At 38.9% G+C, this 22,277-nt stretch overlaps 1 protein-coding gene and 1 long non-coding RNA gene across 6 annotated transcripts in view; one reads left to right on the plus strand and one right to left on the minus strand.

Moving 5' to 3' along the window:
* Positions 1-22,277, minus strand: part of PPARG (peroxisome proliferator activated receptor gamma) — an 86,233-nt gene that overhangs the window by 47,929 nt on the left and 16,027 nt on the right. Inside the window, exons 1-2 of one of the 4 annotated variants that reach the window (XM_061357851.1) lie at positions 10,760-10,929; positions 5,787-5,883 (exon numbers count right to left, since the gene is read on the minus strand). The exons of 1 other annotated variant lie outside the window; for it this stretch is intronic. The gene's annotated coding sequence lies outside the window, so the exon portion shown is untranslated. Of the gene's footprint in view, positions 1-5,786; positions 5,884-10,759; positions 10,930-22,277 lie in introns of those variants that run through there. 2 more of the 4 variants (XM_061357852.1, XM_061357854.1) reach the window with 2 other exon arrangements.
* Positions 11,357-22,277, plus strand: part of LOC133214705 (uncharacterized) — a 55,401-nt gene continuing 44,480 nt past the window's right edge. The window contains exons 1-3 of one of the 2 annotated variants that reach the window (XR_009726203.1): positions 11,357-11,467; positions 14,486-14,515; positions 16,318-17,309. This is a non-coding gene — a long non-coding RNA (uncharacterized LOC133214705). Of the gene's footprint in view, positions 11,468-14,485; positions 14,516-16,317; positions 17,310-22,277 lie in introns of those variants that run through there. The other variant, XR_009726202.1, reaches the window with a different exon arrangement.

Genomic DNA, 22,277 nt, shown 5'->3' on the forward strand with positions numbered 1-22,277 from the left:
GAGATGGAAAACTCTAAGACACAGGTTACGTTTTTGATACTCAGACAGACAAACAAGCAAAATGATCAAATTCCAGCAATGGGCATGTAACATTTACTTATTTATCTTTGTACCACATGAAAATGGAAGAAATTTTGCTGCTTCAAAAGCCCACAAAAAAATGGCAATACTATAGCAGACTGGAAAGTGCTTCCTATTTATCTTATCATCTACTCTGAGAATAGGTAACACATACTGAATACAATTAGCATCTCAGAATCACCCTGGCTTCAAGGGGCTAAAACGATCTTATAGAAGGCTCGTAGAAGAAAACTGACCACTCCTCAGATAGACTGTAGAGCATCAAAGTGCATAAAGGAACATGTTATGAATAATGGCTCATAGATGATGAAGGCAAGAAAATCCTGTGGGGTGGCAGTATCTCTTCTCAACACATCACTCATCTCTGCAGCAGATTTCCTTTTTTTTTTCCTCTCCAATTTAATTTCAGGAATTCTTCAGGAAGTCAGAAGATGCTTTCTTTGAGGAGCTCTGCAACAGTTTATATGAGCCACTCAAATTAGCAAACATCATCATTCAGTATTTAGCCTGCATCGCCTTTCATTTCCATATTCGTAGCTAAGTGAGCACTCACCATTTTGAACTCCAAAGAATTCCTTTCTCCCACAGTGTAACTGCCAGGTATAATTACTACATTCATTAGCCCTTCCTGAAGTAACTGTCAGGAAAGCATAACCAAAGTGCATCAGTTCCTTCTTCTTCCTTGCTTCTTTAATCTGCTTTACTTCCAGGACAATTAAGAGTTTCTCCTTGTTTCTCCCCTTTACACTGGGTCTGTCACCTTATTCACCTCAAACTCTTTCCTCCCTTTATTCCTCCCTTCAAAATGCAGATTTGAGGAGGAGGGGGAGAGATTGTCCTACTGTTTCTCACTGTTTTCATGCCTACCAATTTGTTGTGGGTTTGGGTTTTTTGTGGGGGTTAGGGTTTTTTTTATCCATTCATTTTGACATAGCCTCATTGTAGAGTTATTTCAGCAGTGACAACAAGAGTTACTCTCCTGTCTAAGGGTCAAGCTTCAGCAGAAATTTAAAATTGCCACATGCTGCATAACATTGTGCTGTGCCTTCCTGTTAGTGCAGGGGGGAGGAGACAGGAATCCACTGCACAGCCTGCGTCAGAGAATGTAGTCACACTACAGAGTAGCAACGTTAGTGTATGTACAAGTTATTGTTATTCTAAACTTACCTCAGACTTCAGCAATATTCACTGTCTGTTCTCCTGTCCTTAGTGACAGGAAAGCTGTCACTTGTTGTTAGCATATCAGACAGTTCCTGTTCTCAAAGGAGTCATAAATAAAGCTAGATTTAAAAAACAGAGCAAACTTGGGCAGAGAAAGAACAATGAGTAGGAATACCAAAATACAGTGAAAGACCACGTTATGGCATTGTCAGCATATCTTAAACCAAGAAAAGCTGAAAAATCTCATAAGAGACCAGGCAGAAGAATTCAAAATCAAGAAGGTTCCAACAATAAATGTTAAACTTTGAGAAAGAAACTCAAGCATCTGTGTTTTTAAAGAATTTCCCTGAGGTTTTTTTAATACATTCTTTGGCAAAGACAAAAAGGGATAAATAAATAAAAACAACAGTCTCAGCAAATCTTCCCATTGCCTTGCTTACAAATGTCCTTCAATTAATTAATTGCCTTTCCTGATATTCACTGTAGACAACATTGTTACTTTTTCCCAGCTCTCTTCTCTACTGGGCCTCCATTGACCTTAGATCCCTGCCTTAATCCACCACTGCATTTAATCTAATCATACTGAACACCAGTAGCCTCTATTCAGATTAAAGATATTCTAGTTATTTCCCAATATTTTAAAGCCAGAGCCTATCTTAATATCACACATTACTCCACCTATTCTGCACAAATTTTGTTGCATAGATATTTTTGTGTGTGTAAAGCAGCAAAACACTGTTGATAATGGTTTTCTTTTTTAAAAACAGAAATGATAAAATCTACTGAAAGCAGTTTTCTGGGTTTTCGTTTGATCTCTCACCTACTCAGAATTGGCACCCTGGTGACCCAGAAGAAGAATGGAAAGAAATGCACATGACTTCCCCATCCTCAGTATTACATCATGAAGGATGAAACAGCATGTTGTGTACAGCTCAGAGGGCCACTGGGCTGTGTGTGACTCTTCTATTGCATAAAATATGCCTTTCTTAGCAAAACTGTGACTCATTAAAAATTTGACAGATACCATATTCCAACGCACAGACCAGTGAAAACAACGATAGACCATTAGACACACCATTTCACAATGGGCTCAGCTCTGTGAACTCTGACATTAGCATCCGAAGGGGTTTTCTGTATAAATTAAAAAATGAAGTTTGTGGAAAAAAATATCTTTAATATTCTATTTTTGGATTAAGTTTTTCATTGCCAAGCATTTTCAAGAAGACATGCCTAAAAGAAAATATCTTTCTTGGAGGAAAAATGAGGTCTCAATGGTGAAGTACTACAAGCACTACCATAAATTCCTGCCTATGCCAACTGTGCTGAAGTAACTATTTCTTAATTATTATTCCAGATCTAAGAAAATAATTCCTCAAATGTCAGTACCTATGTCAGAAAGTAACTTGCATAACCTGACATTTTATCCCATCTAGGCTGAGTAAAACCTAAAGCAGTGTGATGATTTCGAGTGTGTATTTTATACGAGGTATAGGGGTATTTGATTACCGTAACCCCCCCCAACTAAACAAAATCTTGTGAACATAATAAATATCCACCACACCCAGTTTAACTGGGTAAAGTTAGCCAGTCTGATCACATGAGGCAGACCCAAAGAACAAGTCTTTGGGCAGTGCCCAAAGGAAACTGTGCAAAGAACCCTCTTGGGTCTCTTATTCATCATGCCATAATGTTCTTCTGCATCACAAAAACAATTAACCAGTTCAAGACAATTGGCAAGCTCACATCATAGTTAACACTCCAAGAAGCTTGCAAAACAGAACCAAGATCAATTGGCAAGCTAATCATAGAAAGAAAATGTGGAATTTGCTTGCAATAGCATTTCTGAAGTGTGAACATCCAAATAATTAAAAAAAAAAGGCAAGCTAGGAATTCCTAATTGAGCTTCCACAGGACTTTTGGAAATTATTTTGCATTGCCTTGATAAATACTTTAAAACCACTGTTACAAACCTGAACCTTTCAAAGTAATTCTTCACTGTTTGCTTATTTCCTATTTTAAATTCAGGAGTTGTCATACTAAACTTTTGGGTTAGTGGTTTTGAAACTTAGTTAATTGTAATAACTCATACTTAGCTGAGATCTTTACTAAAATAATCTCTTCCAGGCCAGTTTAGCAATTCTGGCAATAGCTCTAGTGTAAATGTAAAAATAAAAGAAAGAAATCCAGGAAAATAAAGCTCTCTAATGATGCTTATTTTATTCAGAGAAGCGATTTAACGTGGAATCTTTTTGTTCTAAATAAAGCCTGAAGCTTCATCTTGTTTATCATCTCAAAGCATCTTCAGCAACAGCTGGGAATTCTGAAAGTGAAAGCATATTTGCACACCTTCTGTTTCCACACTCTTTAAACCATACTCTAGGCAAAAGTCAAAATCCTACACCCTGCAATACGCAGCCATTTGTCAAACACTTTTGCTGTTGACAGTTCCTATGGGATACTTAAAATAAATCTAACACTACCCTGCTTTTCTTAACAATTCTGATCATTTTTAAAATAAAGTACACTGATATGACTTGATGTACAAATGAGGCATCTCAGACATGCAGTTTAAGCGTAAATGATGGCATCCAGGAATGCTGATAGAGAAGTAGCACAGTAAAATCCCCACAGAACTTTAGTGACTCAGCGAAGCAAATCCACCCTCAGTGGTTAACTTCAGCAGGATCGGAGGAAGAGCTAAATAACTAGGGGAGTGCAAGAGCTCTGCTTCAGACATACTACAAGCTAGAACGCAACTAAATGAAGTATTTTTTTCCTGGTCTGGGAGGGAATGAGAGCCTCAGCCTGTGGCCTCTTTAAAATTCCTCATGATTCCATTAAACATGGTCTGGAATAAGGTTAGAGAATACAGATAAAATTCTGTATAAATAAAGCAACCTTTTGCCCTCATGTACTTCTGTACTTGCTTATCTGTAGATTTCTCTGGGTGTAAGTGAAAATAAAATTTGGCTTTATATTTTTCTTTACATTCTTAGGTAAGATTAAAAATGAGTTTAGCAATATACCACATAATAACATGCTTCTATTAAGTTTAGAAACGGAGATTCAGCATAAAATTTTGTAGCTGAAATACCACTGTAGTGAACAGTGAACAGTAACTCCAAGTAAAACATATTCAAGATGAAACGATAAACTCTTCAGTTTCATTTACTGTAGACATAAAAAGGCAGTACCTAAACCTATCAGGAGGAAATATGTACATTATGAAAGGCAGTAAATAGAAGTGGCCGCATTTTTCCACAAGCCCCCATATTAGATAGCACCACAAAGCACCAGGTCGAGGTAGTAAAACCTGTTTTTCTGACCACCCCTACTAGAAGATCTTGGTGTGAGCGTTAAAGCCTGTAATTAACATTTTTCTTTTCATAGTTCCTTTTTTTGGTGTAGCAGAGTGACTCTTTTGGTAGTCTGACATATGTTTCAAACCACCATGGTTGAGAACTGATTTCACAGAGGTAGTCAAATATACTCCTAGCTTATATATTGAAAATGTACGTCATTCTGTTCATATACAGACTGCAACCTAAGTTCAAAGCCTCTCAAACTTCAAAATTGCTACTACACAACCATGAATAGTTACAGCAGTTACACAACATCACTGTTCAATAAATCTAAACAAACACACAAGTACTATGGACTTATAATGCAATATTATAACATAAAATCCTATTTTATGCAATGCAGTGTAATCATATATTGTGTAAAAAGTTTAAGACAAGATCATAATTCTGGGCAGGGCTACTTAGTGCAAATACAAAATTCTCTTAAAAGTAATTTGTTCAAACTCAGAGGAAAAACACAGGACAGTGAGAAAACTTCCATCACTCTTACTTATTCTCTATGCCTGTTCTATGACAGCTGAAAGTGTTCGTACGAAACTAACATGTTTAGAATTTTAGAGACACACTGGTAAGTCAGAGGAACTATAGCTGGAGGTCTCCTATAAAAGTACTATAGGATTCTTGCAAAAGTGAATCTAAAATACCTCACAATCAGACTTGTGATACAGAGGAAAGCCATGAGTCCCCATGGACTTCCCCATGAAATTCCAATAACACATACAACAGCATGAAGTATAATATTTTCCTCCAGTAATAGCTGTTATAAAGCCAAACCTAGAATACTCATCTAATTTGAAGGTCTGGAATAAACTAACGCCAACTGCAGTTTCTGTATCAAAATGTTAGTATTTCATTTAGAGCTAAAATATGTTAAGAAATCGATCACATATATTCCAGAACAAAAGGCAGATAAATATACTACTCCTGTTACACTGGCATTTCTCAAAGACTTTACAGAATAATATGTAGGACTTTTGCTATAATATATATTCATGTTTATTTAATTTCAGGCATTTATTCTCACTGAGCAAACAGCAATTTATTTAGAGTCAGACCCTGTATTTTCAGTGTAAGAAAATCAAAGTAGTAAGGAACGAGAAGCAAGTGTATACAGGACAGAATTTCTAAGCTGCACATAGCTTGCAGACCTAACCCTACTGAAACAGCAGAACTGCCACTGACCTGGATGAAGCTGGCACTGGCACTGCTAGACTCTATGCATCGTCCAATAAACCATCATCATCTTTCTTTGATACCGTGGAATGTTCTGTGTATTTTTCTGTTGGAATATTACCCAATATTTATTATACTGTTATCAGATGCTATATATAGCCTTTCAACATTACTGTGATAAGCCATTCTATAACATAGGGTTAATATGTTACCTACACACACATATCCCCCACGACAACATACATAACCATACATACATGCTCATCTCAGCAGCCATCAAGCGTACCTGTGCCTGAACATACATCCACAAAGCTACGTAAGCTTTGTGTTTTTTAAATTGCTAATTATCAACCAGCAGAGTAGACTTTGGGATTCATAGACTTGAATTCATAGACTTTGTCCTGAGTGTGCAGACCGCATGGCAAGGAGGTGATCTGCTTAGTCATGAGGGAAGAGGGTTGCTTATGCAAGTCCACGAAGCATCATCTGCGTGGAGATTCCAGAAATTCACAACCTGCCTTTTGAGGTAATTACCTATCTTCCCCTTTGTAAGCAGGATAGTTTTCCTATTTGTAGTGAAATCTAGTGAAACTGCAAACTAAAACCAGCCTATATTTAGAGAATAGGGTAGGTGCTGCTTAAAAGTTTAGGGGTTTTTTTTCTATAAGTTTGGGGATTTGTTGTCGTACACGAACCTAACTTTTCATATTTGTTATGACACAGACGAGAATCTATTAACTTTGTAAGAATCTGTTACTTTTGTAAGCATAAATCAACACACTGAAAGGTTAAATTAAAAGTTTTGCATCAATCTCACTACTGCAGTGTGTCTCTCTTGTAAATCTGTAACTATATGCATTCTCATGCATGTAGTATTATGAATAGGTACAACATTTTCATCTGAGTGAGTAACAAGACGGCCCCAGTTTTGACTAGGCTGCTAGGTACTAATGCAACACAGGTAATTAAAAATATCTATATAGTTCACGTATCATGAATTTTAATTAGAGAATGATGTAATTTTTCAGTTCTATAGAGTGGTTTAGGAGAGGACAAACAGGCCAAGAAATATAATGGAAGGTGTGGGTGGAGTGGGAGAAAAATGTGAACCTCATCAAATTGGCTTAAGGTCTGCAAAAATTCTTAGATATGAAGACTGCAGAATAGACCTTGCTGCTGCTTTTCCCCCTACCTCCAAACTAAAAGAATAAAGCCTACAATAGGTTTAATTGTATATTTCACAGAATCACAGAATGGTCTGGGTTGGAAGGGACCTTAAGATCAACTAGTTCCAGCCCCCTGCCATGCGCAGGGGCACCTCACACTAGTATGTTTCTAGGTTTTCTCTTTAAGAAAGCCTTGGCTTAACCTCTGCAGCAGCTCAGGTGGTGTGGGCTCTGCTCCACCTGCAGATCCAGTCCAGTGCCAATCCCTGCCTGAGTACATGAGCTTTGCCAGAAGAGGGGCAGGATCACACATGTAACCATGAAGAGCTGTTACTGTACATATCTTCACACGAGCTGGGCACTGTGGTATATTCAGAAACATGACAGACTTTTTTCCCCTCCACTTTAATAACAAAGAATAAATAAAAGCAAATATTTGCCTTGTGGTGTGAGAAGAGCTGACATCTTTGTAGTAACAGGCAAAAGAGAAGTCCGTATTGCAGTAGAAGACCTGATGCTCAAGTAGAAATGTAGTCTTTCCTATGGTTGCCACATGTATTTTCTCCTTCATGTCTCCTTATGCCTGCAAGATGTGAAAGCATCCCAAGCCCCCCTCACCACAGGTGCTAGTAGTAGGGTTGCAATTTGCTTTGCACTGCATTTTCTACACGCTTTGACACTGGAACCTGACAGAAAACACAACTGAAAAAAGATGGACTGTACTTCCTATTAAAAATTAAAAAAAAAAAAAAAGCAGATGTGTGTGTGGGAATAGACAAAAGAAGTTTACCATTGAATGTAGGAATCCATTTACATTTCACAGTCCTGGGAATCTAAATATCTGACAACCAAATCTTACGGCTCTTTGATTTCTCATTCTGCCTTGGAAAAGCCTCCCCCCCCAAAAAAAAGGGGGGGGGGGGTGATGGGGAGGTTTTTTTCAAGTGATCTGTAAGAGTTAAATGAAAACCTTAAGACCAGACCAGTTAATGGAAACCCCAACTTTTTCTTGTGGGATGGGTATGTAGGACCTGAGTTTACAACAATGTTCTCTTGCTTTGGATTTTTTCTAACTTTTTCTTTTGTTAGTTCACAAAAAGTTAAGTAATATAAAAAGAGCATTTGGTATGAAATAGATATAGGTATAGACTAGGTACAAAAAATAGATCCCTGCTGTTAAAGAAATACACAGCATTATGGAAATACAGCATGGACATCATGCCAAATTCAATAAGCCTATAAGTGATTAATAAATAAAACTAATAGCAATAACTAATGGGAAGGATTGTATCTATAACTTCAAAAGAACCTAGCATGGGGAGTTTCTAATTACATTTTAATTTTGCTTGAGTAATTGCACTGGAAACTGTTTTACTGCATGCCAGAGGAGAATCCAGCAACAATCCTTGTGACAAAAGCTAGTAAAAGAAACTCAAATTTTTAATATCATAGGTGCACAACAAGCGATTTACAATTAGGCTATCAAAAACTGGCTAGAAAATATATTCACCACCAATCTTAACAGATTGTATGTTAAAAAATAAGCCCCAAAGAGAGCCTCAGCAATCAAGGTGGGGAAAAAAATCATTAAGTATACTATCATTATTTAGTCCAGCTTTGTTAAAGACAGTTTTTTTGTCCTACTTTTAAACTTTTCCTTGGTTTTACACTATAACTTTTTGTGAAATTCATTTAATTAGCCACTGGTATAAGCAGAAAAATTGTACTGAGAGTAATGAAGCTGAACCTAAATTTATGTTATTGACTTTAAATTGGACATCTGGTTGCTTCAAAAAGCTCACGGAAGAGTCAGATTTAGAGGCAATGTTGAGAGTGGGTGTTTTTATCAGTGCCATAAGGAAGGTTAAAAAGCACAGCTTCAATATTCTTCAATTAAATTCTAACATTTTGCCACCTTCATGCTTAGTGATAATGGAATTTGCATTGAATGCTGGTGTTTAACAAATTATATTATCCAGGAATTTTACATTTGAGGAATTTCTAAGAAATACATCCTCTCTTAAGGCTGTTTAGACATGTATAATCTCTCAACCACTAAGAGTTAATAGCTATTTTATGAGACCGATGCCTAAGAATATTCAAATTCAAAAACAACCTGTGTAAATATACCTTTAAATTGTATTTCTGATTGGTTATCATTCAAAGTCCATGCCAACTATTTTTTCAGCTGTGTCCCCTTGACAAGTCCATGCTTATACCACATGACTGAACACACCGCTGAGTGATTTCTTATAATCTCATAATTAAATCTCTAAGCAATTTTTGCAGCAAGTTTTTTCTGTGACAGCCAAAAAGAATAATGATGTCAAACATGCGACTTTATGCAGCAAATTCTGATATTAATGGGAGCACAACATAGGAAACTTCTTTCCAAAGGAGGGCACCGAGTATCATGTGTCAGTGTCCTGAGTTCAGCTTAAACCGTGACACCGTCACTTGGTGTACACTGGGAATTTTTAGTTAACTAGTAACAAGTCACAGTAACCTGTTAAAAGGTAAATTACTGATTAAATTATGGACTAATTAGTACCAGATTTATTTTCATTTTTTAATGGCACATTTCAATCATGTTCCAGAGCAAAAGCTTGGCAGAGATGAGGCAGCAGGTCACAAATACAAGGCTAGCCACACAACACTAGATATCTCAAGGATAATTATAATTATAATTGATCCTTCTGATTTAAAGAAATCTAGACTCCACAGTGCATGAAGAAATTGATAAGTTCCTGGGTTTTTCATCAGAATAAATATGAGTCTTACATCACCGATATTAATAAATACATCACTGTTAAGTCAGCGCTGTATTGTCATGTCCTGGGCTTTTCATCAGAACAAATACAAGTCTTACATCACCGATATTAATAAATACATCACTGTTAAGTCAGCGCTGCATTGTCGTGTGTACACAGTGCCCCAAAGTTACAACACCACAGGAACTTGCACTCTCCAGTTGTAGAATACCCTGGAGAGAAATGACACCGATTACAAAATGCTCCTGCGAACCTGAGGCATGCCGTCAAGACATAATATATTTCAACACAGCATCTCAGTTGTTGCAGGCTCAGAAAGGCTCCCCGGCTTTCTGTGGTTGAGAAATTTAAGGGGGGGGGGGACGAACGACACCAAAAACATGGCTGTTCATTCATTGAGTGAGCCAGGTGAGCACCAGCGCTTCCCTCTCCGCTCCTTCCCCGGAGCGTAGCAGGAACGGGCGCCCTGCTGTGTGCCCCGAGTACCTCCCTCCATCCCCGCCGCCTCCACCTCGGCGGCAGGTTATCCACCCGCTCCCCTCCCGAGCCTCGCTCCCTGCTCCAGTGCAGCACCATGGACACAGCGCCCAGCTCCCGCCGCTCGGGGGAGGCGGCCGGGCCGGGCCGGGCCGGACAGAGCCGCGGGGCGCACCTGGAGGAGCCCGGGCCGCGGGGTCCTCCCGCCGCCTCCTTGACGCCCGCCGCGGGGCAGCCCCGGCCGCTCTCCCCGCCCACACGGACGCCGGCAGAACCGTGTCCCCTCAGGGCCGTGCCCCGCACGCCCCGGTTATCCCCGCTGCTCCGGGAAAAGCGCCTTAACCTTGCACCCTTCCCTCCCGCCACTCCGAGCATCCACGGCACCACAACCTCTTACCCGGCCCGGGGCGCAGCTCCTGGCCGCGCACGCTTCCCCTCACCGCCGGCAGCACCCCCGAACTCCGCCACCCCTCTCCAGGCGGAGGCGCCCCTCACGAAGTCCCCCGTCTCCACCCCCCCCCCCCCACCGCAGCCATGTCTCCCTCAGCGCGGAGCTCTGCCCCCTCACCTCAGGGGAAGGTCCCCCGCTGCCCGCACTGACCTGGCGCTGTCAAGCCTCAGCGAGAGAAACTGTTCCCTTCTAGTGGGATAAACTCCCCCGCTCGGCCCGTCCTACCGGGCAGGCACCGCCCCTGCCGGCCGGCACCGCCTCCTCCGTCCCACACGGCTGGCGCTGAGGGGCGAGCCGCCGGCGGGAGCGGGGCGGGGGCTGAGGTAACTGCGCTGAGGGACCCGGGGTGAGGTACGGGCGGCGGCCGCCGGGCATGGCACCGAGAGGGACAGGGCGAAGCTGGCCCCGGAGCGCGACCGTGAGGAGAAGGAGGACGAGAAGGAGGAGGACGAGGCGGCTGCGCTGCTCCTGCCTCTCCTCTTTACACCGCGACCGTTCTCCCGAGCCACTTCCCTCCGGGTCCGTGCTCGCTGAGCGACGCCGCAGGAGTGTACCTGAGGGCAGCCCGCGGGCCGCTGAGCGGGTCTGGAATTTGATCTCTGCTCTCTGTAATCTCCTGTTAACTGAAAATACAGGGTTGTGGTTTTGTTTTTTTTTTTTTTTTTTTTTTTTTTTTTTCCCGGCTGCTATCTGCTTTCCTTTCGCATTCCCATTCTCCAGCTAACTCTGCGCTGCCTGTAGTTGGCTTGGTCACCTCACGGCAGCTTGCACCCCACTATGGCAGGAGTAAAGGCTTTTCTGAAAAGATTCTTAGCAGTGACAGAGGTAAATGGCATTTATTTTCCCCTTCACCTTCTTATAGCTACAGATTATCTCCCCCACCACCACCATTATCCCCCCTTCCCTCGTCCCTCCAGGAATGCAGAGAGAAATGGTACAGGCAGAGCTCGGTAAGGCTCAGTGGAGAGCAAGTTCCAACAAGCATGTAGCCTCCCTCTATTTCACCTCTGAATCTCTTAAAAAGAAGTTAGATGTGGAAAAAAAAAAAAAAAGTCATAAGATCAACAGGCTTTAGGGAGTCATATTGTAAGCCGAGATGCCCCAGGATACAACAGTTTATCTTTAAAAACTCTTGATCTCTTGGACATCACTAGGAGATTCAGAGGATCTGAACTTCGCCTCATTATTGTTCTTAGTCATCGAGCATTTTGAAAGAGAGCCTACATTTGCTTCATTATTTGTATACTGAAGGCAATTTATAGATTAGAGTTGAATACGTCAAAATACCTGCTCTACTTATAGATACTAACATCGCCTACAGCTTTTTGTTTATGAGAACAGTCTTTCTGTCTGTAGAGGCTTGAAGCCTCGTGCTAATTTTGTTGAGAATTAGCTGTCTATTTGTATAGGCTTGAAGTGTTACTTCTGCCTTGACATATCAAGGGCTGGGTTGGGTTTTTTTTTAATCCATGCTTTTCCCCCCATCCAAAATTTTTAGCCTGGAAATCCTTTGTAAACTGTTTGTTTGTTTAGCATACATCAGTAATACCTGTTCAGTAATACCCTGGCTCAGAGTTAGGAACCAGGTACTAGAAACAAGTAAAACAAAACCTCAGAAGTAGCACGAGATGCTATGGATGAATTAACAGGCAAACGTGGGTGAAATAATCTAACAACAGTGCAGGGTTAAATACCAAAATTATGACTATTTCTAATCATTCTACAGCAATGCCTCAGGTGAAGTTTCAATACAAGATTAAAAGAAGAAGGATCTTAGCTGGACACCTCCACAGAATCTGGATTTAGCTCTGCTGAGAACAGAAACAACGCTGTTCTCTGTGCAAACTGCTGGGGAACATACCCGTTTAGTTTCAGTGTCTGACTAATAGAGAAGCCCTCCCAAAATTCTGGGCTTTAACATGCAAATTTTTTAAAACTCCATGGAACTGGGAGCATTCCAAACCCTAACATATATTGATGAATATCTGACTATGACCATAAACTCATACTTTGAGCCTAGACTTGAAATAAATTCAGAAGTAAAACAGAAATGCAAAGCATAGTTTAGATTTTAATTAAATTGCAAATAGGGATATATCATTCAGTGAAGAGAAATCAGCCAAACAGAGCTTTCGGAGAAGTATTGCATATACCATATCATTTTATTTGTTCTAAGCATTATGTTCTCTTAGCAAGTTCATCCATTGAACAGAACTCATAAAATACAAAGCAGAAACAGTAATATTGACATATGTACAAATTAGATTTTGTAAATATATTTTTTTAACAGATTGAGATAGAAAAGGAAAAATTACGTTGATTTCCTGCTTGACATGGATTTTTAGGTAGTATTTGGTACCTCATTAAATGTCTGTTTTAGAAAGACAGCTAAACTTAATCTGAAGAATCCATAATTTTCCACAATGGGATGAAGAACCCATAAATTTTCTTCGGAAGGTAAACATGTGCCTTATTATAGCTTGCATCAATCTGGTTTTCTGTATTAACAGAGAGTGGGTTTTTTCATACATGTAATACAGAAAGCCAATCATTTCATATTGGTAAAGTAACAAAATAGGCTACAAATATATTTTCTATTCTATAATTAATTCTAGAGTTTCATTACACAGTATTGAAATGGTGATAATAAAGAAATTAATAATTTCTCATACAGCTTTTGTTTGCATTATTTCGATGCCTGGTTTTGGATTATGCAGAATTTCTCACCTACTTATCTGAGAGAATTCCTAAATTTGACTGGGATCTTTAAGCATTATGAAACAATAATGAAATGTCAGGGTCAGGCCTTCCTGAGCATGAGCAATTCTTCCCTAAATTCAAAGACAAGCAGAAGGACCTTTAAGTTCTAGTTTTAAAATTAGAAGATAACTTATCTTTCACAGAAGATAAGTTATACTTGGGGCATTTTATTGACTATAAACTCCTTAGTTGTCTCTTTCCATGTAGAAGAATCACATTTTGTATTACTTTAATAATTCAGTTTTTCATGGTAAGTCTTTTTGAAGAGTTTGTTGCCTCTGAAAAAAAAACACCCTTCTTTCTACATACACTTATTACTATTTATTATTAATTTCAATTATCCAGAAAATTTGAAGCAGGTTATATTGAATCATAAGGCAAAAACAGTCTCACTGAAATGAGAAAGGATACATTGTGGAATCTCAAGGTGGATAAGGGTACTAGTATGGACCATATAATCTCCCTTAAATTTCTGTGCAACAGGTTCTAAAGTGTGTTAGGTAGGGTTTTATGGATTGATCTGAGGTTAGAACTATCAATATATCAGAGACTCTGTCTGTGATACTGTGATTTTTAAGACTGACTTGAGAAGGACAGAAATTGTAAAAGCATATAGAGGTGAAAGATTTATGCCTTCTCCTCGCTTTGCAAAAATAGGCTAGTTCCAACTGTTGTGTAGTTATTTCGATGTTTCCACTGTGTCTATGCTCCAAGTCTCTAGGTGCATTACAGAGGTTTAAAATCACAAATCACACAGCATGTCCCATCTCAGTATTCTGGATGGAAAGAAAAAGTATCTAGCCAAACTTAACATCTAGAGGGCAATCTCATGCACTAGCATGAGACTAACAGTGTGACTGTAAATCTAGCAGTCAGAAGAACAAGTTTTGATTGTGGAAATTGCATTGCTTTAAAGAAAGGGAGTTTTAAGTAAGCTATAGTGCTATTACATTGCTGCCTTTTTTTAAAGAGATTGTGTATTTTCTCTTGGGTTATGTTATCTAAAAAGATTTATATATCTGGTGGTCTTTTACTAGTAACAAGAGCTTTATCTTAGCATATCTTATTCGTCTTTATTGGCAGGTTCGTTCTGGGAAGATACGTTTGTAAAAGGTATTTTTTTAATGTTCCACCATACTTCTGTCTTCAGTTTTCACATTCTCTATACGCATAATTTTACTTGAAGGAAATCAGAAGTTTAAACTATTGGTGGCATTTTATACATGTATGCGGCAAAACCTATAGTATAAACCGCATTTCTTGAAGTGATGGCAGAGATCTATCCCTTGGTATGATTCCAAACTCTTTGGAGATTGCACTCTGGTATTGTTATACTGCATTTTGCATGCTGTGCCTTGGATCCAGGAAAACTTACAGGGCTAAGCATAATACAGAATTTTCATAGACAACTGTAGAGCCGGTCAAAACAAGAACCCTGTCAACAAAACATAATCCTCTTTTCCCCCAACTTTGAGGCTTAGATAAAAAGAGTACAAAATCCAATCATGCCTGCTTTAAATTCAGTAAAGCCATGATCATACCAGGCTGCCTACCTCTAATTATAATGTGTTTTATCCTTCTACTTGGGCTCAAGGATATCCCAAATTCTGTTAATTCATAGATTTCATACTGTCCTGAAGAGAATAAATTACTCTCTAGGATTGTCTGGTTCTTCTGTGATTGGATATTACCTTCATGTTCTAGTCCCATTCTGATCAAACAGGTCCAAATTGCATATCGCACACAGGTAGTAGGCAAAAGAATATATAGGAATGAAGAGCTCAAGTATATACTGCTATCAGATTTGTTAATCCATCTGAAATGTATTTCTGAAGGAAAAACTTTAAAGCAACCAAAAGTTTATGACCATTTTGAGTCTCATTTAAAGACAGCTTATCCTGATTTCTTGGGTGATTAAGTTCAAACAGATTTATGAATGTGACTTACTCAACTTCATAAAGTCAGATTTCTACAACAGTACATGCTTAGACATCTTAAATTAGCAGCTGATGCAACCGAGACTTAGAGTTGTGCTAATATGAGATAGGAAGGAGGTAGCTGCTTTTGTGGTTAAAGCATGGGACTAGCTGCTGAGAGGTCTAGGTTCTATTCCTGGTTGTGTCACTGACTTCCTATGGGTCACTAAGCCACTTAGCTGTGTCTCTTTTACTTGTATATAAAATGGAAATAATGCTTACATTGCCAAAGCACCATGAGGCTGAAATTGTTAGTGTTCATACAATTATTTTATCCTCATAAAAGGACTTGTATATAACTGTATCAGTACATCAAAACCTATACTCCTAAGTAATTCCTTTCATGTAATTTGCTATGTCTTTCTTACACAGCAACTCATTGATTCCAGTGAAGACCAAAAACTCAAAAGTGCAAATTTTAGATTAGAGCATCTAGAGAACTTTGCTTCCAGGTTCCAATCAAACATTTGTTCATGAAGAAAATGGAGTTATCTTTGTAAGAGTGTGAGAAAGGTAGTTTTGTGGTGTTTACTCCCCCATAATTGTTAAAAAAGAATTAATTCTCTCCCCATGCCATTGTTTCTTTTGGAGGATTGTGTGAAGATCTCTTGTTACTTCCATTTCCTATAACCTTTGTCCTGCTTTATAGTTCTTATACATTGTTGTGATGGGATTAGTTTGAAATACTATTTTTAAAATCCCTGCTTTTTGCATATTTTACCCTAATCTCCAGGGTGCTCTAGATAGATGTAGGAAATAGTGTTGATTAACTAATTCTGTAGAAAAGCAGTAGTAGTATACACTGCAGCTACTAAACCCCATTGAAAGGCACAGGATCTCCTGATATCCTTCCTAGCCCTAAGGATTAGTTTCTCAGCATTTCAGTCACAGTGGCGTGGATCTCAAATTCATGTTATTTCTACTTTATTTCTATTGCAGAGGGGGAACTCTGGAAGGTTTAAAACCAAGGAGATTGATGTGTCTTTCAAATATCTGGTAAATTAGATTCATATATTTAGAGTCATAGAATAACTTGAGTTGCATGGGACCTTCAAAGCTCATCTAGTCCAACCACCTGCAGTGAGCAGGGACATCTTCACCTAGAGCAAGTTGCCCAGAATCACATCCAGCCTGGCCTTGGACATCTCTAGGGATGGTGCATCTACCACCTCTCTGGGCAATCTGCGCCAGGATTTTACTACCCTCATTGTAAACAACTTTTGCCTCACAGCCAGCCTGAATCTCCCTCTTTTAGTTTAAAACCATAACCTCTCATTTGATTGCAACAGGCCCTGCTGAAAAGTATCGCCCCATTTTTCTTATAGGCCTACCTTTTTTTTTTTTACTTGCATATACTTACAAGCATTTTAAATATTTTGTAATTCTTTAGGACAGATATAGCTGTTACAGGCTGAAGGAGAGTTAGCTGGCATTCAGACTCTGCTAGAGATTTAATTATGATAACTGAAATACCTTCATTAGTCTTTGCGGCAGATGGGTTGCATGGCTTTCAATAATGAGTTAAGACTAAATAAAGCAGTTGGACTGCTAAAACCTTTTTTATCTTTGTAAATATTTTTTATTATAACGCTACATAATTAACATACATTATTATAATACTACACATCCTAAACTAATGTCATTTGAGTAATGTTCTGAAAGAATCACGAGGAGCAGTGATGTAACAATGACATGGAAGCATTCCTTCCTTACATCTCACAAACTGTATTGCTTCCTTTCCATGGAGGTTGTGACCACTGAGGTACACCCCAATAAAATGCACACAAAACTCGACTTCTATACCTGGATTCACAGGTAGCTGTGTGAGAGTACTGACAGCAGCACAGTGAAAAAGCACATAAATATTTGTAGTGTTAGGGCATAATATTTTTCAAATGCAGTTTTGTGTAAATGTACACAGATGCTGAACTCAGAGGCCTCAGATGACAGTTACTACTGCGTAAACAGTATCTGCTTACTCTGTGATTAAATCTTCATCATAAAAATGTTCTGCCAACATGCATGGAATTTTGCTGGGCAGAGAAGCAGTAGCTTTAATCCTTACTGACTGTTGAATTTTGTTTTGCAGAAGCACAAGGAAATAAAATATGGTCAGGCAGTACAGCTTGAAGTAGCTGTTATTTTAAAGTCATCATGCTTCATTCATTCCACTGGTTTGTGGGCTGCCCTTCTGAACTGACTCTTGTTAGTCTTTCAAGTAAATCATTATTTTGCTCTATGATCTTAAAACTCTTAAAAAATAAAGTTAATAACTGGCTTTTAGTCTGTGCTAGCCATTAGAGGATGCCAGGTAATGTTAGGAGTGGATCAGGGGCTATTTTGGGAGAAAAATATTACAATAATTTGCAGGAAATAACCTTTTTGTTCCAAAACAGCTGTCATTGAACACTATTATATCTACAACAATTAAAATTATCTTTGGTAACTTTTAGTATTTGGCATTGCTCCATTATTGTTCAGTTAAATATTTTTCAAGTATGTTAGGACTTCTGCCCACTGTGTGCTCCAAACCCTCCATTATCAATACAGAAGCTCTCTCACTTTTGTCACATTGTAGCTTCTCATGACAGGACATGTGATCTCTTCTGGGCAGATTCTTTGCCATTCTATAGAATAGCAACAGGACTTCTACAGAGCACTGATGACTCAACATTTACAGTCGAGAATTTGCTTTTTAACATGAAGTGTTGAATGCCAAAAGAAAAAAAAAATGAAAAAGAATGTACTAGCTAACATATAAAGTGAATTAGGAAACGTGCAAACATCCTGGTGAATTTAAATAGCTGGTTGGATCAGAACTGGAGGAAAAATAACGCTGGGTCAGGAACAAAACACAAAGCAGGCAGAAACCTTGTATTTGCAATTTAGGTTATAAATACTCACCGCTAAAAAAATCTGTGCTACAAAATGGAATTGATTTTAAAAAAAGGCAGGTTTTGGTGGTGCTGCTGATTGATGGCTTTAATAGGCTTCAAATAGTAATTCAGAATATTTCCAGTGCTGAGACTTTGTGTTCACTCAGATCATAAGTAGTGACATAGTTTGTGAACTGTTCTTCAGAATGAAATCTGTATTATTTGTTTTGTAATAGCACTTGTGGGTCCTACTCATGGCTTTGAGTCCTCAGGATTAGCAGAGCAGAACTGAAAGGGTATGCTTTTCAGAGTCCTACGTTGTATGTGTGTAACACATAGTAATGTTTCATTAATAGCACATTTGCATGCTGTGATATGCTTGCATTTGCGTCACTATAAAATACTATAGAAGCATCCCTTCAATGGAACATGTATCAGGTGCTATTAAGCTGATTTTTCTACATAAGATTTTACTCTGCAAACTTAATTATTTGTATTTTCTTACCCTATTCATTGTTGTGTTTGCAAAAAAAATGGGAACAGGCAGAGGACATTGTGCCAATTTTTGGTATTTGAGTTTGATATATACTATCAAATAATAAAACGTAGCAGTTTAGTACACTGTGGACTGCAGCCTGGCAACTCGCTGTTGTTTCAGTGAACTAAAGTGGACTGAATCTGAACTCTCCTAGTTGCTGTTGAAAATATCTGGCATTTGGGCCAGATCACCCCTTTGTGTATTTGCTTCTGTGGACCTTTCATTGCGCTGTGTACAGTTATTTGATCCAGCAGCTGAACCTGAAGCAGTAAACTAAAGCAGTTGAACCGAAGTACAGAAAATAGAGGTAAACATGGTACAATAGAAAATCTGATCAAATTGGAAAGCTATAATTTAAATTGATATTGTGTTTCACTTATTCCACTTCAGATATGCTTAGTTACAAAACATACACCATATAAAAAGGAATTTCGTGGAGCTAGGCTCTTCTGTTTTTTTCTCTAAATAGACATTATAGGTAATTCAACTTGTATTATAAATCACTAAAAATCTATTCTAAACAGATAATAAAGTGTATCAGAAAGCAGAATTTTCTTACCATAGCCCCTCTCCTCAGAGTATAACAGTACAAACTGAGTCATAATTAAAGTCACATTTTCAGTAACAGCTGGTTTTCCATAATTTGTTTTGTCAATAATCATTTACACATCTTCAAATGACCACAGAGTGAGCAAACATCATTTGAAATGGGAGGGAAAAAAATTGACAGCTACTTCTTCCAGATAGGCCACAAAAGTGTCAGCTCACTGGGGAATAGCCCTGATAATTTCACTCCTGGAAATAGATGCAGAGACACTGACAGAGTGTGGAATTGGCAACAAAAAAGGGTTTTGGGGAAAAAATGGCTTGTTTGTACACTGTGACTTGGACAGCTCTGTCCTTTTCACTGGCAGGATAGAGCTACTTACCAAATTGTGTGTGTATATAAGCAAAAAGCATAATAATAAATATTCAAGATGTGAAAAGCAAAACTTCAAATTTCATATTCTATATTGTCATGCTAGCTGCAGAGGTGGGGGGTTTTATGGTTTCATCTTTTGTTGTGATTATTGGGAGAAAAAAATAGATAGAAAAATTACTTTTATCTCTAGATATATATCCAGAAGATCACTGTAGTGTTCTTGCTTGTGAGAATGTAGCCTATGCCTCAGAATTAAGTTATTAAAACTGCTAATCTTAGCTCAGAACCAAGAAGTGATTTAGGGTAACTGCTCTCACATATGGCAGCAAACTCCTTCCATTCTATCTTTTCTGTCTCCAGTTTCCTGTTTACTCATCATGCAGCTCCAGCCTCTTTCTGTCAGGAGTTCTTTACTCGTGAGTGTACCTTTTTGGGGGGTTGGAAAACTCAGCTCCATTTGTACAGGGATTTACCTCAGCTTTTTTGTTGTATAGTGTTCCCATTTTTTAAATTGTATGGTGTGATCTCTTATGGTCTAACCCATTTACAAGCTCAGTTTTTTAAATGTTCTCAAGCCTTGCTTTAAATTAATGTTTCTACTTCTGAGAAGCAGTCCTTGATCAAATATATGCATTTCTCTTACTGGCAATAGTTTCTGAAACAGACAGCAGTAGATCTTATTGCCCAGTTATGTTCTTTTGCTTCCCTAATACTCTGAAACCACTTAAACTGGGAAAATAGTGACTTCCAGTAGCCAGGTGAAATTAGGACTGTGGAAAAGAAACCCAGCCAATCTGCCGTGGATTTGAGGGAATGCCAGCAAAGCCAGAAGTTAAATTCCCCTCTTTCTGACTGCATTATCTTTCTGTCTTTTAAGAATTATTATCAAAATATTTCATATTTGTGTTTCTAGAAGATCTGATAGTGTTATTCATACGACTGTATTTGTGTATTCCTTCACACATCAAAAATCAATTTTATAGTTAGTTCTCTCAACATTTTCAGTAGTGCTGACTTCCAGCTACACTTTTACTCTACATTTTTCTACTATACACTTTTACACTGTACTGCTTTTCCACATGTCAGTTATTTATCACCCTTAAATAACATCCGCCAAAAAAAAAGATAGATAAAGGGCTACCATCCCTAGATAAATGCCTAGAAGAGTACTCAGACGTTCTTGGCTGTAAGAATGAAGCCTACTCCTCAGAATTAAGTTATTAAAACTGCTAATCTTAGCTCAGAAAACTTTATTAAATAACAGCAATTGAGCTATTTTTTTCCCATAGGTAATTTCAAATTGAAATATGCCCCTCCAACCATATGAGAAATAGAGAGTTTCCCTGGACATGAGCCAGTCTTAAAATCCCTTTTGAATGAGAAAGGACTAAAATTATCTTAGTATCTTTGGTTTGCTTAACCTGTGTCTTTTAACCATTGGGTTTCAGTTGGAGCAGCATTACCAGTCTGCCTATGCCCCCAAGCTTTGGAAAAATCATTTCTTTCCACTTTTGCTTCTCTTAAAAAGGCAGCCACACCACTCTTGCTGATGCATTAAGACAGAGCACAAGTGGGCATATCCTGCTGTCAGAAATGTGCACACATGTGACTTACGACAGGAATTGTGTGGGTGTCTGAGATCAGAGCTTGGTCCGACGTGTGCTCTGCCTGAATTAGCATCCCCTCGTGCTGTAGGGTAGTGAAAAGCTTCACCCAAGGTCCAGAAAAGGAAGGAGCACATCGTGCTCTGCAAGTGCAGAGCAGGGGCCCCGGGGGCTAGCTGGAGCCCTGCTCTTCCCGAGGGGAGAAGAGGGAAAGGAGGAATCTTTCTAATGAGGCTGTTAAATTGTGTGTGTGCTAGGGGTGGGATCAGAGCTGAAAGTAAAAAAGGTTTCTTCTAACAAGGAGCAGATTTTCTGTATTCTCTTGACCTCATTGTTCCATTCACTGAAACACTGTCTTGATTTTCTTTCTGTGCTTGGGGAAGCAAGGAACTAGGAGGGCTTTTTGATCTCTCCTGGGTACTTCGGAGCAGTGATTCCAGGTGTATGCTTCAAAACACATCTTTTGGAGAAAAGGGCATTAACAAGAACCAGTTGTCTCTTTCCCCTGCTGGTTCTATCTATTGTTTCAGTTAGACACCTCTGCTGTTCTCAACCATTGCTAAATGCCACTAAAAGGGGTTTCAGACTAACACAAGCTTTCTGGATCTAGAAATGTGTGTAGGGCACCACAATAACACCAAAAATCCCAAACACCAAACCAAAAGCAAAATAACTGTCAGAATAATGATTAAAAGGTCTATCCGGAGTCTTCAGATTGATTCACATCATAGAAAACATTAAGCATAACAAAAAATCAACTTAAGAAGCATTGACTTCCTAGGTCTGCATTCACTTGTTTTCAACAGAGATCTCTTCAGTTTCACATCCCTTAGACAAACCTATGCTTCTATCCCAGAGACACAACAGAAAGACACCTGGGTACACACCACAGGCTGCAGTTTGCCTTGAGCTGAGGGAAATGAATCTGCTGGAATCCTGGAACTTTCTTCCCTGCCTGA

The sequence above is a fragment of the Neopsephotus bourkii genome, unplaced genomic scaffold (assembly GCF_033783945.1).
Source record: "Neopsephotus bourkii isolate Nb327-2 ecotype Australia unplaced genomic scaffold, CSIRO-AGI_Nbou_v1 NB_923, whole genome shotgun sequence".
NCBI lineage: Eukaryota > Metazoa > Chordata > Aves > Psittaciformes > Psittacidae > Neopsephotus > Neopsephotus bourkii.